A 15,892-nucleotide genomic window follows, 5' to 3' on the forward strand; every position below is an offset into this window, starting at 1 on the left:
CAACCACGAACCAAGTAGGGCTGAAACGCGAATCTAAGGGGGAGTAGAGAGCATGTGACACTATATTTGAGTCTTTGATACCGTAAAACCATTTACAAAAGGGTTAAGGCCACATGGTTTCGCTTCGAATGTCAAAAGAAGTATGCGATTAATCGAGAAACGAACTGATACGGGTCTATTTATTTTCAACAATGGGCAAAAAACGTGTATACGAACCCATTACACCAAGCCTTTCCTTTTCTTTTATTTATTGGTGCAATGCTATGCTATCGCCGCTCCATCCCTTCACTGCTCTCTTTTCAGTCTTCGCATTCGTTGATTCTAATTAAAATTCTTTCCAGAAAAATGTTTCTCCTTTTCCCAAAACATTGCTCTCTATCAATCAATAACCATAATCAGTCCCCATCATTATCTCTGAAACTACTAACCTTCCCGCTTCACTGATATTCCCTGGTCATTTGATGGCGCAGTTGACAATAAAAATCGACCAATAAGTGAAAAACCTCGATGTGATCGACACGATCAAGGAGGGAGAGTCGAGTGGCTGCGTGTCCCGGAATCGGGTTTAGGATACCAAAGAATTGAAATTCACGCAAATCAGATCTCAGAGAAGTTTAATTGACCGAGGTTGGTGATGATTTTACAAATGTAACTGCGACGGGCAGACAAACCCCGTCGCTCTCGTGTCTACCCACAGACTGCCCCTAAATCCCGCGCTCGTGTCGTCAGGGCACAGGTCAATACCTCCAAGATCAGGGGAAGGGTGGCTTGACTCGATCCACCCTAGGAAGTGAGCAACTTATCTTCGTCAGCGAGACAATGACCATTTGTCCAGAAAATTTAGACGTTTACGACTGGTCGAGGAGACACTGACTACATATGCCTCGACGACCGATGACCCAAATTTATGAGCGGGAACCCTTGCCTTCGACGAATATGGTGACGAGACGACAGCTCAAAGGACCGTCTCGCACCTTGGGACAAAGACATACCATGCACATTGAAAATATCTGACCCTTCGTCATACACATAATATTAATGATACACAGAACACAGTCACAAACACGCAGTTATTACAATAGGGTGAAGTGTGAAGAGATTCAAGCAACAATTTTTTGATTGAATGGTTATGTCCTAAAATTTTACTTTTCAATAGTTAGTAGACTAGGAATGATTAGGTAAAAATAAAATATTATAACTGTGCCTTCATGTCTTTTTACCACCTTTGTAAAATTATGAAATATTGTTAGGGATTTACTATACATTACTACAATTTATTATTCGAGAAGAAACCGCAAAACGAGACAAAGATTTTACGATTCTTGAAATAATGGACAGTTGGCAACATGATTACTTGTTTTCCATGATATAAACCAATTGTACTCTAATATATTTTCCGATGTACCTACTTTACCTCAAGTTATCATTATCATTCGAATTCATACCCGCAGTCAAATGCCAACACCAAGCTGTTCCACTCTCTCAGTTTCTTTCCTCATTTATCTCTCAGTAGAGGTTGAGCGCGTAATCTCGACTCCTTTGACCATTAATTGAGACAAGGTCAACTGTCCTCGAGGCAGGCAAAATGCACAAGGGGAGATAGATGTTGAGGGAATGACTAGTACCGAATGTTTTACTTCAGGAGAAATTGTTTGCGTCCTAGTTTACACGTTGCACGTTCCAGAAGACCCGAGTGGGATGCTAGCCGGTATGAGCGGATGGGTTTCAAGCGAAATGGTTTGGATGGACTTGATGATCGGTAGTGAGACAGTTGGGATTAGCTCTAACATCACCTACAAAGGCCAGAGGCGAGGAAGGAACGTTACGTCCCTGGTGAAGGCGCTATTTTCGCGGCTACGCATACAGAGGGTTTTACCGCAAGATGCTGTCCTTTAATGTGATCATACATGCGATTACAGAGTATTAATGCTACACAAAGCTCTTCTGAAGCACTAATAAAGTGCAAGTTTCCGATTTTATATATTCTAATTCTTTGAATTTATAAATACCTACACCAACCTCACACGCATAGCAGAATGATAGCAAGCACGTAAACAAAGATAATTCTAGTAGATAAATATAAGAAAAGTAAACGTGAATTATTGAATATCATTTATAGGGGAAAATCGATAGTTAATGTAAAAGTGACGAGCGACAACAATTATTTTAAATCCAGAGGACAGAGACACAATATATACACTCGTGGACAGAAACTCGTAAGAGCGATGTTAAAGCATAAAAAAATAAATATCATGACGTAAGGCCAGAGCTGCTCACAAACTCACGCTTTCAGCTATAACTAAAAATTGAGAAACGAATCAGGGCGAAAGTAATTACCGCTGGGTTTCTCGCAGCCAAAATCAGCGCCCGTAGCCATAATTTGCAAGATTTTCAGTTCAAAAGTTAAGCACTCGATTAATTTATTCGCCAACGTTTCTTTTACCATCACCGCATCACTTCATCCTGATGCTATCTATTCCCAAATAACTCTTTTTCCTCCCATGCCGCTCCCAATTCATTCTCTGAAGTTGAAACCCAGTATCAAACACTCCTTCCTCCTAGTTGACTCAAACGCCTCATCACTAATCTCAATCGCCCACGAAAGACGACCTTTCAACCACTTTCAGGTTATTCCCTCATTCGATGCTGTCACAGCCATTCAATCACTTCAGCTATCGGGAAACAGATAGGCTTCTCTTCAGATCCCTCTTCAGGTGAAAAAGATAAAACGAACGCGGGACGGCAGACGAAAAGGAATGTACTGCAAACAGAAAAGAATCGCGGAATCGTGAAGAATATGGGCAAAGAAAAATAAAAGGCATGAGGGAGGAGAAATAACAATTTCTACAATGCAAACATCTCAATTTTTTGATTCGTTGTCATCAAAACGGTAATGGTAACGATAGTAAAAATAAAAAGGATTAATTTTTCTACAAGTGATTAATTATTTTGAATAATATCACAGGAAAACTACCCTCCTCTATGACCTATGCCAAAATCGAACGTTTTCATACGAGTGTATCAAAAATCGAGGAAGACAAAAAATGCATTGCTAACATAATACGATTTTAACAATTCACTAAAAACGGAAAAGAATACATAAAGCAGTCAATTCACTCTCCTAAGGGTACAATTTGACTAGAATTAGCTTCAAGAATAAGAGTACGTTCTCGTAATTGGATAATTACGTTGAAAAAAACTGCGGTATAACGATAGAAAAAAAATATTGCAAGACAAATATCCCGTGAAGTAATTGTCCAAAAAAACGGAAGAACCCGCAAAGAAAAAATAAAAAAGAGAGATTGAGGGGAAAACGATGAATGGCGGCTGTGTAGTTTTTGTGAATATTTTATAGAAGAATGAGAAGGCAGAGTGGATTCACAGGGTAGAGGTAGCCACGAGGGCTCCAATACCTGTTTTGGAAAGAAAAAAACTTACCTAAAAACAAGAACTCCCACTGTCTGGGATTTCAATTTTTAAGGAAAGTATCTTATAAAATAAATTAAATTAGTAAATAATTGTCATCTTATGAAATGTTTCAAGAAATTTACGTAATTCATTATACTAAAATTTAATATTTTGAATAAAAATTCCAAATAATTTATTATGACACTATCCTTCCGGGAATTCAAGTATAACTATCTTATCGGTTATAATTTAATTACAAATTTTGAACATAATTGCTCCTTCAGAGTTGAAGCTGAAAAAATTATGGAAACGCCGCTACTTTATTATACTGGAAAATACTCACTTCGAAAGGTACTCGGAGACATAAAAAATTAAAATGAATCACGAGAATTGGTGACTTTGAGGCAATATTAACTATTAGGATTTGAATTATAATTTTAAACTCTGATATTTAGCCTCTCAAAATTTTGCTAAATACGTCGTCAGCAATGACGTGATGGAGACAAAATTAAAAATTTAATATGCACGTATTGTAAAGCGTTTCCATTGAAGTTTAATAAAGATTATTAAATAATTAAATCATTTACGGTTTCCCCGTTTTGAAAGGTGGAAAGGGGAGATAATATCTCCAAAGAACATTAAACATTATGGGAGATAAAAAAAATGAAATTGAAAGGATATCAATGTGGAAAGGAGGCTTGTTTAAATACGGACGTCGTTTCATTCGTCGCCCGGACCCTGGGCCAAATTCTAAGATTAAATCTCTTAGGAATCCTTTATACTCACTCCCCGTAAAACGGTACATTTCTGTAAATATTTCCTGCATTTGATGTCATGCCATTCACATTTACGTTGTCTCTATCTCTCGCACGTTTTGATTTCAAGTCAAACTAGCAAACACTGTTGAGATTCATTCATACAAAAAAATTATTACTGTTGCATCACGAATAAATTGCACTGCAAAAAAATATCCAATGCACCAGAAATAAATCCCTACGAAATATGAAGTTAAAAAATATTTTTAAATACAGTCACATTATTTGTTTATCAGGCATATTTCATTACATATCAACCTACGCATGACGTCGTGCGCGAGTCAAGTGATGAAAATTGTACAAATAAATAATAATTTATGTCCACGAAGAAAATAAAATTATCATTTAATCGCAGCATAATTTTAAGCCTGGGAAAAAGTGAAACAAGCAGGAAAATCAATGCCACAAAAATAACATAATTAGGCGGGCATGATGGCGTTGGACATGAAATATCAATAAAAGCCACGTTATTATTAACTCAGGAAATATTATTTGGATCTTTTCTATTCATTCCAGGATATCCGAGGAAGTCCATCACCAGATTAGACTTCCACATGAAGACGATATCAGGTGGCGGTGATAAAAGAGGCAATCAATGACAGTTTTCGTTCATGTTAAAGCCTTGGAGAACATGGAAGTCTGAATAATAAAACTCTGACTCTGAATACCGGATTAATTTTACCAAATATACGCTGTGACAAAAAGTCGCAGCTATTCTAGAATACAGTAAATAATTTAAAATTTATTAAAAAAATGAAGATCAAATATTTTATCAAATATGATGTATTTGATTAATTTGGCTGTTAAATATTACATAAGGTATGATGAAAAGACATTTAGTAGAGCAAAATTCACTAAAAAAAATCAAATTCATTTCCTCCACTAACAAACACTCTTGACTAAGTTAAACTTTCAACTTAACTCCTAGTAAGATCATGAGACCGCTACTAATAGCTCGGAAAACTTATGAGAGATTAATGAAAAGCTCTTACCGACTAATTCTGGGACTATCATTTTCTACAAGACGACATCTAAGCGTTCATTAATCTGTTCCCCAGGGAATATAGGATTAATAGTCCTTAGTAAAAGTTGAAATATAACTCCTGTGCAACCCTTAGCAACCGAAAAAAATCAAAATGAAGGATTCACTGAGAGTCTTTCACAGAATATTAGGGAACAGATTAATGAAATATAAATGGCATCCGTACTTCCCCATCCTATTCAAAATTCACTACACGAATTTATTGCTTATACATGTATAAATTGATGAATAAATTAAGAATTTGAATGATATTAATTTTATTTTAACTATGCCTACGTTTCAAAGGCGGATTAATTTCACTGTCTCTTTTGATCACAAATCTTTATAATTACAATTACACTTGCATTGCTAAAGATTGTCATATCCCTTGTTATCAGGGTTGCTACGAACTGCGCGGTATTTAATTGAGGCCTGTCTAATACAGATAGTTTTCTAATCATTCGTGACATAATTGCTAAAAAACCAAACTCTTCTCTGGTAAAATGACGGAAATGATACAGGAGATGTAGTCAAACAATATTAATGGTGAATTATTATGTTGTGGTGAATGTGACCTCTTTCTACAAACCTCTAACAATTTTCTGGGAGATACCGGTCCTCTCTTTCTTGTTCTTTTTTCCTTAAAAATTGAAACCTTCCAATCACCAGTATGAAGACTTCCCTAAGGGGATAATCGGCCATTTCTTAAATCGAGTTCCCAAAGTGCTTCGCTCAGCCACTTCCTCGGTTCTTCTCAACTAGTCTCTTCTCCCTTTACGTCAAACCTACTCAATCTCTCACTTCCCATCTTTTTATCATCTTTCCCAATGCATTTCCCTCGTCTTCTTCACATCTCACTTCACCAATCATTTCCCAAGTTACCCGGCCAAAGTCATTCACTTACTTATTCAGAGGTCTCATATAAGCAGATTAAGCTGTCTTTCACCAAACTTATTTTGATCACTTTTTTTACTATCAGCTTTCCAATTTGGACTCAGGTTTATACTGCTCTTTCTAATCGCAGAGAAAAATGATAAGGCAAAAAACGCCATGCATTTCCTATTTATTCTTCAGTAGAATAAAAAAAAACAAAAAAATACGACGAATTCTATATCGAGTCTTTGTATTGTAGCGGTACGGACCGGAGCCGGCCCGACGCATCATGTTTTAACATCGCGGCTGGGGGGGTTACGTCTGCGCGCACACTCACAATTTTAGCATTTTTTTGTTTAAGGAATTCTATACTGGATTTATGTAAAGGGTTTATTATTTGTGTTTATTGTAGTATATTTTTTTATGTATGTGAAATTGTGTGAGAGTGGATTTCCGGGAGAGGCGACGCAGTGGTTCTCTCCCGGAATGCGTTTGAAAACCCGCCTTTCGGCCGGGGAAAAAGAGGGCGTTGTGGTGCACCAGAGGTGATTGTGGGTAGTACTGAAGTGATAAAAGGGAGAGACGAGAAGTCTAGTGCTCTCTCTCTCCTACGGTCTGACACGAGATAAGTCAAATAGTGGCGTTCAGTGACAAGCAGCAGCAGCCAAGCTACGGCACGTGGTGGAGGCAGATACGAGGACAGCTCTTCAGGGGTGGCGAGAACATCGGATAAAGGAAGTAAGCTTGGAAATTACCAAAGCCCGAATAGATCCTTTTGTGTCCAGATTGTTCCCCCCTTTGAAAGTCCCAAGTGTGCTCCCCACAATAAGGCCCAAGTGAATTTACTGTTAGCTGGTCTTAGTCACGGCCCTGCAAGACTTAAGTGCGGCACGTGGTGAAGTTTGAGCATAATATCTGAATGTTAGTGTCACTTGGCGGATCATTGAGCCCGACTTCAAGACGGGTGGCCACGTGACCAGACTAACGCCCAATTTATACTTGCTTTGCACGGAAAGTTTTTTTTGTGTAAGTTTGATGTCACTATTTTTTACGTTGCTTATTCGCCAAAGAGAGTGGGTATATTTTGTTGTTGGAAACATCAATTTTTTATAATCATTGAGAAAGTGCTTTTGTAATTTTGAAGGAGAAGCCGAAGGTGAATATTTCATGTTGGAGGTGACGCCGATGGATTTTGGAACGGGGATTTATTGTGTGTGTTTGGGGAATGCTTTAGTGTCAGTGTAAATTTTGGAACCTACGGTAGTTCAGTTATTAAAAATCAATTGTAAAAGGGATGTCATTGAAGTTATTTGTTTTGCTATTGCCACGATTTCCTTAAATCCTGTTGTAAGTGAGTGTGCGTGCAGGCACGAACAATTGGGGAACTTGATTTTAAGCCCGGAAACGGTAAGTCTCCGTACGGGCAATTTTCTATTTTGGGGGAGTGGAGAGTTAACAATCACATGTACGGGGAGATATCGAACGAGAGGCGAGCGGGCGGCTCTCGCGGTTTGAACCGTTACAGTATATGTACGTCATTTTCATAGATTTTCAAATGAAATTTAATTTTGTATTTGAACACATTATACAATTCAGTGGAGTAATTTCCTAGCAAAAAAATATCTTGGATTCTCTGAAAGAAAATATTACTTGATTCCTAATACGCAGTAAAATAATACAGGAAAAAAAGAGTAGATAATTAAAGTTTGATTGGCCTCGGATTAAGGGAACTTAAATGTAGGAAAAAATATTAGCAATCACAGAAATTAGTACAGAAAAAAAATTCTCTCAGAGAGATGTAACATTTTAAAAGCTCTATCTATGAAGAGGGTAAATGGCTGAATAATGGAAAACAGGAGACTGTGGAGATGGAACTGCTAATTTGATCCCCTCTGAGGTGGGAGATCTCCAGTGAGATTAATAGTGGGAGGCTGGATGGAGGAGTGCAATGCAGTTGAAGAAATGTAACTCCGGTTAATATTCCTTACGTTCTTTTCCGGCAACCTCCACCAAATAACAGTAACGAAACGTATTCCAGGCAGCCCCCTCCGCTCAATACGACTCATGCTCAATCTATTTCCCACCCATTTCACGATAATTGTTTGTCAAAGAGGCACTTAGTAAGCAGGAAGTATTCTCTCATCAGGGGAGAGATTAATGCAGACGGCGAGGTTTGAGACTGGTTGGAGAGCGATCGCTCCTCAATACAATGAACCCTGAAAAGCCGTGGCGATAGTTTCACTTCACACCTCGACCTCTCCGCACGTCAGTCCTCGCCATTCATCGAGCATTGAAGACTTTGAGACTCGCAGAAGCCTCTAAGTTCCAAGGAGAGAGATTAATTGTTTAAAAGGAAGAAATAATACAGTGAATTTGTGATGAAGATAACGTTCTTAAGCTTATTACAGAAAGAAACCCGTAATGTCTTTAGCAAAGTATTTTTACATCCTTCAGCGGATTTATAGCAGATTTTAGATTCGTTCTCAAAAAATTAGTACATGTAAGAAAGCAAATGCAATGCCATTAGATATCTTGAATGAATAATGTGCGATGCTATCGTATGTTTATGCGATAGCTGATTATTTACTCAATTTTATTATATTCGTAGGTGCTCACTCATTTTTTTCATTCTTATAGATGGGTGCGTAATATTGCATTTTATTGGTAGAAATAATGAATTTAATGCAACAGATTGCCAATTTTAATTGACTAACTATGGATGTTTGAACAGAGTATGCCCCAGTTTATTTTTTAACATTGCTTTATTGCAGAGGTCGACAAGCTTTTACGGCATGCGGGGCGGGCCCCATGGGTAAAATGGTACAAATAACAATCGATCAACTACACTTAAGCAATTCAATGACGCCATTCGCACTGAATTAATTTATTGTTATATTCACAAACTCTCATTTTGAACGTACGGCTCTATCAAGTGGATAACAGTAAATTTGCCAATGAAGAGGACAAGAAAGGGAACAGTGGAGCACGATAAGCCGGAAGAGGACTAGTAGAACTACATAGGTCTCTATCCGTCATAAGACATAGAAAATTAGTTTGGAATATAATGGAGTGAAAAGTTATCACAAAAGGCCCCTGAGAAAGACATTAAGATGAATACTTGTGACAGATAAAGAAGGACAAAAGGACTTTCAGTGAACTGAAGGAACTAGCTTGAGAAATTTAGATATAAAGATCAACAATACATCAATTTACGGATTTAACTACGTAATATGACGGAGAGAACGAAAATTAATAGTGGAATAAAGAATAGAACATATTTATTTTTATCTAATGTGATGTGTACAGTAAAATTACAATGGGTAAATTATGTAAAATTTTGGCACATATTTATAAAACATTAGCATATACATAAATTAGTTTTAACCATGCTCATATATTAACCCACATATGTTGGTGAATGTTGATTGTACAGCAGCAAGGAGTTGAGCGCCAATTTAAGTATCGTATTGCGTCTTTATTTGTCAAGATTATTTTCATTGATGAAATTCAATATTAAATATAATCGTGGAACTTAATTTATATGTCTAGAGAGATCCATTTTTTCCCTGTGCAAAAAAAAAAACTCGGTACAATGTTATTATAAAATGTATAATTCATTTAAATTCTTTCACTTATAGTTAATGATGATTTGGTAAATATTTTGTTTTGATATTTGACAAGAATTTCCTCGTCTCCATATCTTATACGTAGTTTACATTCGATGCTTTGCTATTCCTTACTTGTGGGGGAGACAGAGGAAATGGGTGTACCGCCAACAAACATTTCGAGTGAAAAGGATAGAAGCACTTCGGAGCTGAAACCTAAGTACTTGTAAGTTCATATTTACGTTTCGCGCATAACATGAGAACCACTCAAAAAGGATAGAGGCAACCGGAAATTTTCGTCGTCGCAAATACTGACTTCGTTCCACCTTTTTACCTTTTACGCTATGCCGCTGAGCACGACGGGCCTTAAAATATGAAATTAAATGGGAATGGAGTCCTCGGCAAAGTGAAGGGAAACAGAAAAAAACATTCATTCCTTACGCCCACCTCGCGTCACCAAGTGCTAAGGAAATTCAAGAGGCGTGAAAGCATTCTCAATTATTTAACAACTTATACCATGACCATCTCGAAAAAGATATGGATGACGCCCAAGTCACTTTTATCACTGCGCGAGCTTGTGAGTAAGATCTCGTGCAACAATCGTATTGAATACACTTGCACCTTATTACAATGAACAGGCTTTTAGGTATCTAATATGCCGCTTTTTTGAAATTTCAGAATTCTATACAATTATGAAGAAAGTGGAAAGAATTCATATTTATAAAGACAAGTTTTCAACCAAAGAACTGGTAATATTTCCTGAAGGAAAAAAAGAAGCTCAAGGGTAAAGCAAGGATTGAGGCGGAGCCATTACATTTTTCTTCAGGAACCCAAAAAGGATTTTTTCTAGCTCTATTACCTCAGTTTTCACCTAATGTATCAATTCCTAAAGAAAACAGGGTGTAGTAAAGACAATTAAAAACATGCATTTCATGTAGGTTTCCTTTAAGTTATTTATTATATCCAGCATTTTCCGCATTAATACTAAACTAAAACTTAGCAACGAAATAGCGCAAGATGATAAAATTTCCTCAGAAGTTTCTTATATTTTAATTTTGGACATGAAATACTGAAACCGAAAGCGTAATGCTTACTACTTTTTGTTTAATGTACCCTAACTTAAAAATACTTGACTAATGAATTGATGTATCCTGAATAGTGCAATTACCTATCAACAGCACGGTAGAATTAATAAAATTCTTGCGGAAATACGGAAATATATTTTAATCATAAATATATACTTATATAAAACAAAGCGGGTTCAGTTAAAGCAAATTAGCATCTCCCCTTAGTACTAATAAGCAGAGATCATTTATTAAGCAAAATTCGCGTCGAAAAGTTTTCGATATTCGTCAGCCGCCGTGATAACGCGATTAATTACGCTATAACAATCGAACACTTTCGTTTTAAGGCGGTATGGGTAAATACTTCTAGTACCACAAACAAAAATTCGACCCGAGATCCACGAGGGGGAGCTACCGGGATAAAATGTTCACCATAGCTTAAAGCATGACAAGTCACTACGAAATGTCAACCAATTATCGTTCTCCACAAGCGTTACCACTAATTATTATAATTCGTTAACGTTAAATGAAACTCAGAAGAATCCCCTGCGGTTGGTAGACATCGTATTATAATGTAGGTTGATAATAAGTAATGATTTTATAATTTCAAGTAACTGTTATTCTACCCGAAGCTAACCATCCCTTTAATGCCCACGTCTCAACAAAATATTTTTCCCCTTTCATAGTAATTACAAATGAACATATTAAAGCAGCAGTCGACCATAGCCTTTTGGCCGCTGACCATATGCTGCTAATTTTGGTACGTCAGCACTTCGTAGCACTCCATCACCAACTTTCTCACAAATTCGTGAATCTCTCATCCATAATGTGGAAAAGTCCTATTCGTGTCCTCCATGAACCAACACTCTTGACTTAGTTAAACGTCGAACTTAACTCCTATTAAGATCATGAGACCGCTACTAATAGCTCAGAAAACTTAAAGAGATTATTAATGAAAAGCTCTCACCGACTGATTCTGGAACTATCATTTCCTGCAAGACGACATCCAGGTGTTCATTATTCTGTCCCCCAGAGAATATGAGACTAATATCACTTAATAAAAGTTGAAATACAACTCCTGTGCAACCCTTAGCAACGCAAAAAAATCCAAATGAAGGATTCACTGAGAGCCTTTAACAGAATATTAGGGAACAGATTAATAAAATATAAACCACATTCATACTTCTCCATCCTATTCAGCTAATGATCTCCTTTCCGTCAAATTTAAATAGACAAACTATTTTATGCCAAAGAAATTTAAAAAAGAAGCAATGCATGCATAAACTTGATAGAAAACCATTATGATATATTAATTTTAACGTGACAAGAAAATGGAACAGGATTTTCAGCTTAGCTCTTGGCTTTACAATCCAAAGTAAGTTTTGATTATTATAATAGGTGAGAAGAGAGTTCACAATGGGATACGCCAATAAGAATGAATTTGAAACATTCAGAGTAGGGACGCCAAATGCTTTCCCTGGGCATTCGAACTAAGGAATATTCTTGGTGGCGACAAAAATCATCCTTTACATTTGGATTCGGGGCCCCCTAATATGAACTGTAAGCTCTACCGACTAGACGACTATGCTACTCTATTCTTAGGTGTTATAGAAAAAACCTGTTACTATCCTGAAATTAAAATAATTAATTGGTTTAGAGCACATTCATGTCTTACTTACGTACACTTCAATAAATTCTCCATATGATGCACTTGGATAAGAAATTTTATATTAAACATTTTTCACAAATACGCTACGCTAAAAGAGCGAGACATCTTATAACATAGACGTATTTTAACAATAACCCTTAAAACAATCCCATATTATAATAATCTGTCATGCAAATAACGATTAATTTTAGGAAATTTAATAATAAAAATAAATATTTTGACCACGTTCATACAATTTCATCGGTGTTTCCAGTGCCATTATTTACCACAAGTCTCCAGTATTGTTTCATATTCTTAAGTATCACCTGATATGTTATTTATTTTGAAAGTAATGAAATTGAAGCAGGTAACACATGGTTGACGAATAGTAAGCACGAAAATAAGAAATATGTCTTTTATATGAGTGAATAATTTTTGAGACACTGCTTTGGATCGGGCTGTCGCCACTAATTCCCAAGGCCCAAGAGTCTAAATGGCACTCCTGAGCAGACGACTCACATTGCTCGTTTCTGTCTGCAACGTCGAATATTCCAGGCCAACCTTTTCACTTCAACCTACACGTCCCGATTTTTTTTCTGCCTCTCAAGAAATGAGAGAAATGGAAGGGCCAGGGACACACGAACACGTAGGCCTTAATCTTACAAGACCTCTTGTGCGTCCCCGCTTAACGCCGAACCATTCCCAAACATTCTAACACCTGTGAGCCATTATTCCTCCATGAAGGTTGTCGTTCTTAACTTCCTTCCTGAGAAACCTCTTCAACAACTACAATCATTACCAAAACTTTGTCCTAAGCCCCAATTAGGAGTTTTCTTGTTGAGAAAGAACGGAAAACAGGCATAGAAGAGAAGACTAATGCTAGAAGCTTAAGAGTTGGGTGGCTGCATGAGTATTGAAACGCGTGCAGAAAAGTGTTAACTTGGGAATTAACCAATGGCTGCAAAATCATCGCAAGGTGTAAGCACGGATTTAAACATTGGAATTGAGCTATTGAAATAAGTAACACTTCTGTCACTCTTATATATTAAATATAATTTATTTATTGGCAGCTAAAATGCTGAGAGAGAGAGATCGAAGAGGATGCTGCTCTTTTTAATAAGAGAAAACAGCAGGTGCAATAAATATACTCTTGTAGTGGGCAATAAAGATTCTCTTCTAGTGAGGAAGAATTTTTTTATTACATATGATTGATTAAAACAGGAGGTCGCGTGTTCGATCCCCACCTGGGTAAGTTACCCCTACCCACGGCATGGTTGTTTGTTTACGTTAAACTGTTAATATTTGTTATAATCCCGATGAATAAGGCCGTATAGATTTGTTTTCGGTGGTATGGTAATAAAAGAAAATAAATAACCAGCAGGGGCATAACCGGCATTTACTAAACAAAAGAAAAGCGATAATGAACTTATAAAATTTGTTACTTTGTACGCAAAGAAGATTAAGTTCTTCTGAGCAATATACACAGATTTACATTGATTAGAAGGCCAGAAAATACTAAAATTGATAGCAAATATTATATAATTTACGAATCCTAAGGCATACGATGAGATTACAGTTTTAACAGTAGTCTCATAATATTTACTTATCCTTACGCAGAGCTATGATGCGTTGGCGACAGAGGCACACGTTTCCAGAGAACAATATGCATCCAAACGTGTTTATTCATTGACAATGGATTCTGAAGATAAACCTATCCCTCTTAAAATTTTAGAGGAATGTTTCTACGCCGTTGGGACAGCAACCAAAACGCGGGATTAATTCCATTTCCATCTTGCATTCTTTTTTGGCACCGCCCTCTATCCTTGTATTCAATCCATTCCATCACATCTGCTCCTCGATAACCTCTTGCCGACACGATGAATCCCGAAATAACAGTTAAACGCAGGTAGGAGAAGAAAAGTTTTCTCCACAACCATTTTCACAAGAGAAGAGCTTGCCAGCAGGCCCGGAGGCATAAAACTTTGTTCTCGTAACTTCTCCACCTTTCATGCAACTTTTGCTAGCCTACCTGAGAGTGGATCAGCTTTTCTACGGTAAATCTGGCAACTGAGTAATAATTCAAAGTGCGCCGTGACAAGAATACAAATCATCATAACCAGCGCAAAATGTAATTATATCCTGACCCTAATAGAGATTACGTCGCCTTGGCTGACCAGTGTTCTCTTATCATTAAAGGGATATGGTCGAGTAGTAACATGGATCGGTGCAAACTGAAATAATTCACAGCATATAGTATATATAGCTGCACAAATAGAAAAGACAGAGCAAAAGCATTGTGTATGTACAAAAAAAGACAAAAACCTATTCTTCTCTTCACAGGACACCTTAAATCCTTTCTGCTCTTAATCTTTTGTATTTCTAATTCCTTTATGCATCCTCTCCTCACTATCCATGATCATGATTCATGATAAATATCCATATATTGCCAAATGCCACCTCCATTTATGAAATTGACATTTATGAAATACACCTGTTTTAACGTTTACGACACCATATTGAGTTAAAATTATATATACACCGTGAGCCTGGTATTGACCATAAAAACTTCACAGCATTGGATGAGGAATCTCTTATTTATAGTTTAAAACATAAACCACATTCTTTCATAGAATTCCTCTCTTATAATATCTCATAGTAGTGGTTCCACTCAAACTCTCTTCTGATCCACCATTAGACGTAATACACTTTCCAGTTCCACCTTTTTCAACTAAGCGCCGGTTCACTATTTTTTCGAGGTGTTCATCACCGCTGGAATCCGAAAAATGTCGCTAATTTTAAATTACACCCTTTAGAATACCTCTTGTTTCGGAAAGCTTCCTAATCTCCGTAGAGGTTTCCTACGAATCGTTTTTTCAATGTACATTGCTCGAGTTACAGCTTCCCACCGGTTTATCACCAAGTAATTTTAAAAATTTCGTTCCTAATAAATTATCACTGACTCAAAATCGCCGTTTTTCATGCCTCATCTGAGACTCACTTATCATCTATTCGAATTCAATAGGGAAATTTTACTCTCTCAGTACTGAGACGAATTCACAAATTTTATTTTAAAAAGTTAAAGTAAGAAATAGATTATTCCCGCAGTTCGTCACGTAATCACCATTGTATTGGATAAAACTTATAGAAAATAATAATTCAAATAAACCATTAAGAACAGTTTTTAGTAGGATAAAAGCAGCTTAATTAAGCCGTCACCTCCAAAGCGCTATCCAGAACGTTCAAAAGAAGGATAATTTTCGGTCTTTGACTGTAACAGCTTCGTTTTAATTATTGAAATGAGCATTATCACGAGAAAAAACATAATATATGCTAAGAAAATATAAAAATAAAACGGGAAAATTATCAAGAAAATTTAATAAAGGATAAGATATTTAAATGGGTAGAAATACGGACGATTTGTGTGAGAGTCCAATTAGAAGGAGTTCAAGGATGTACGA

This window comes from Ischnura elegans, chromosome 1 (genome assembly GCF_921293095.1).
Source record: "Ischnura elegans chromosome 1, ioIscEleg1.1, whole genome shotgun sequence".
In the NCBI taxonomy this organism is placed as follows: domain Eukaryota; kingdom Metazoa; phylum Arthropoda; class Insecta; order Odonata; family Coenagrionidae; genus Ischnura; species Ischnura elegans.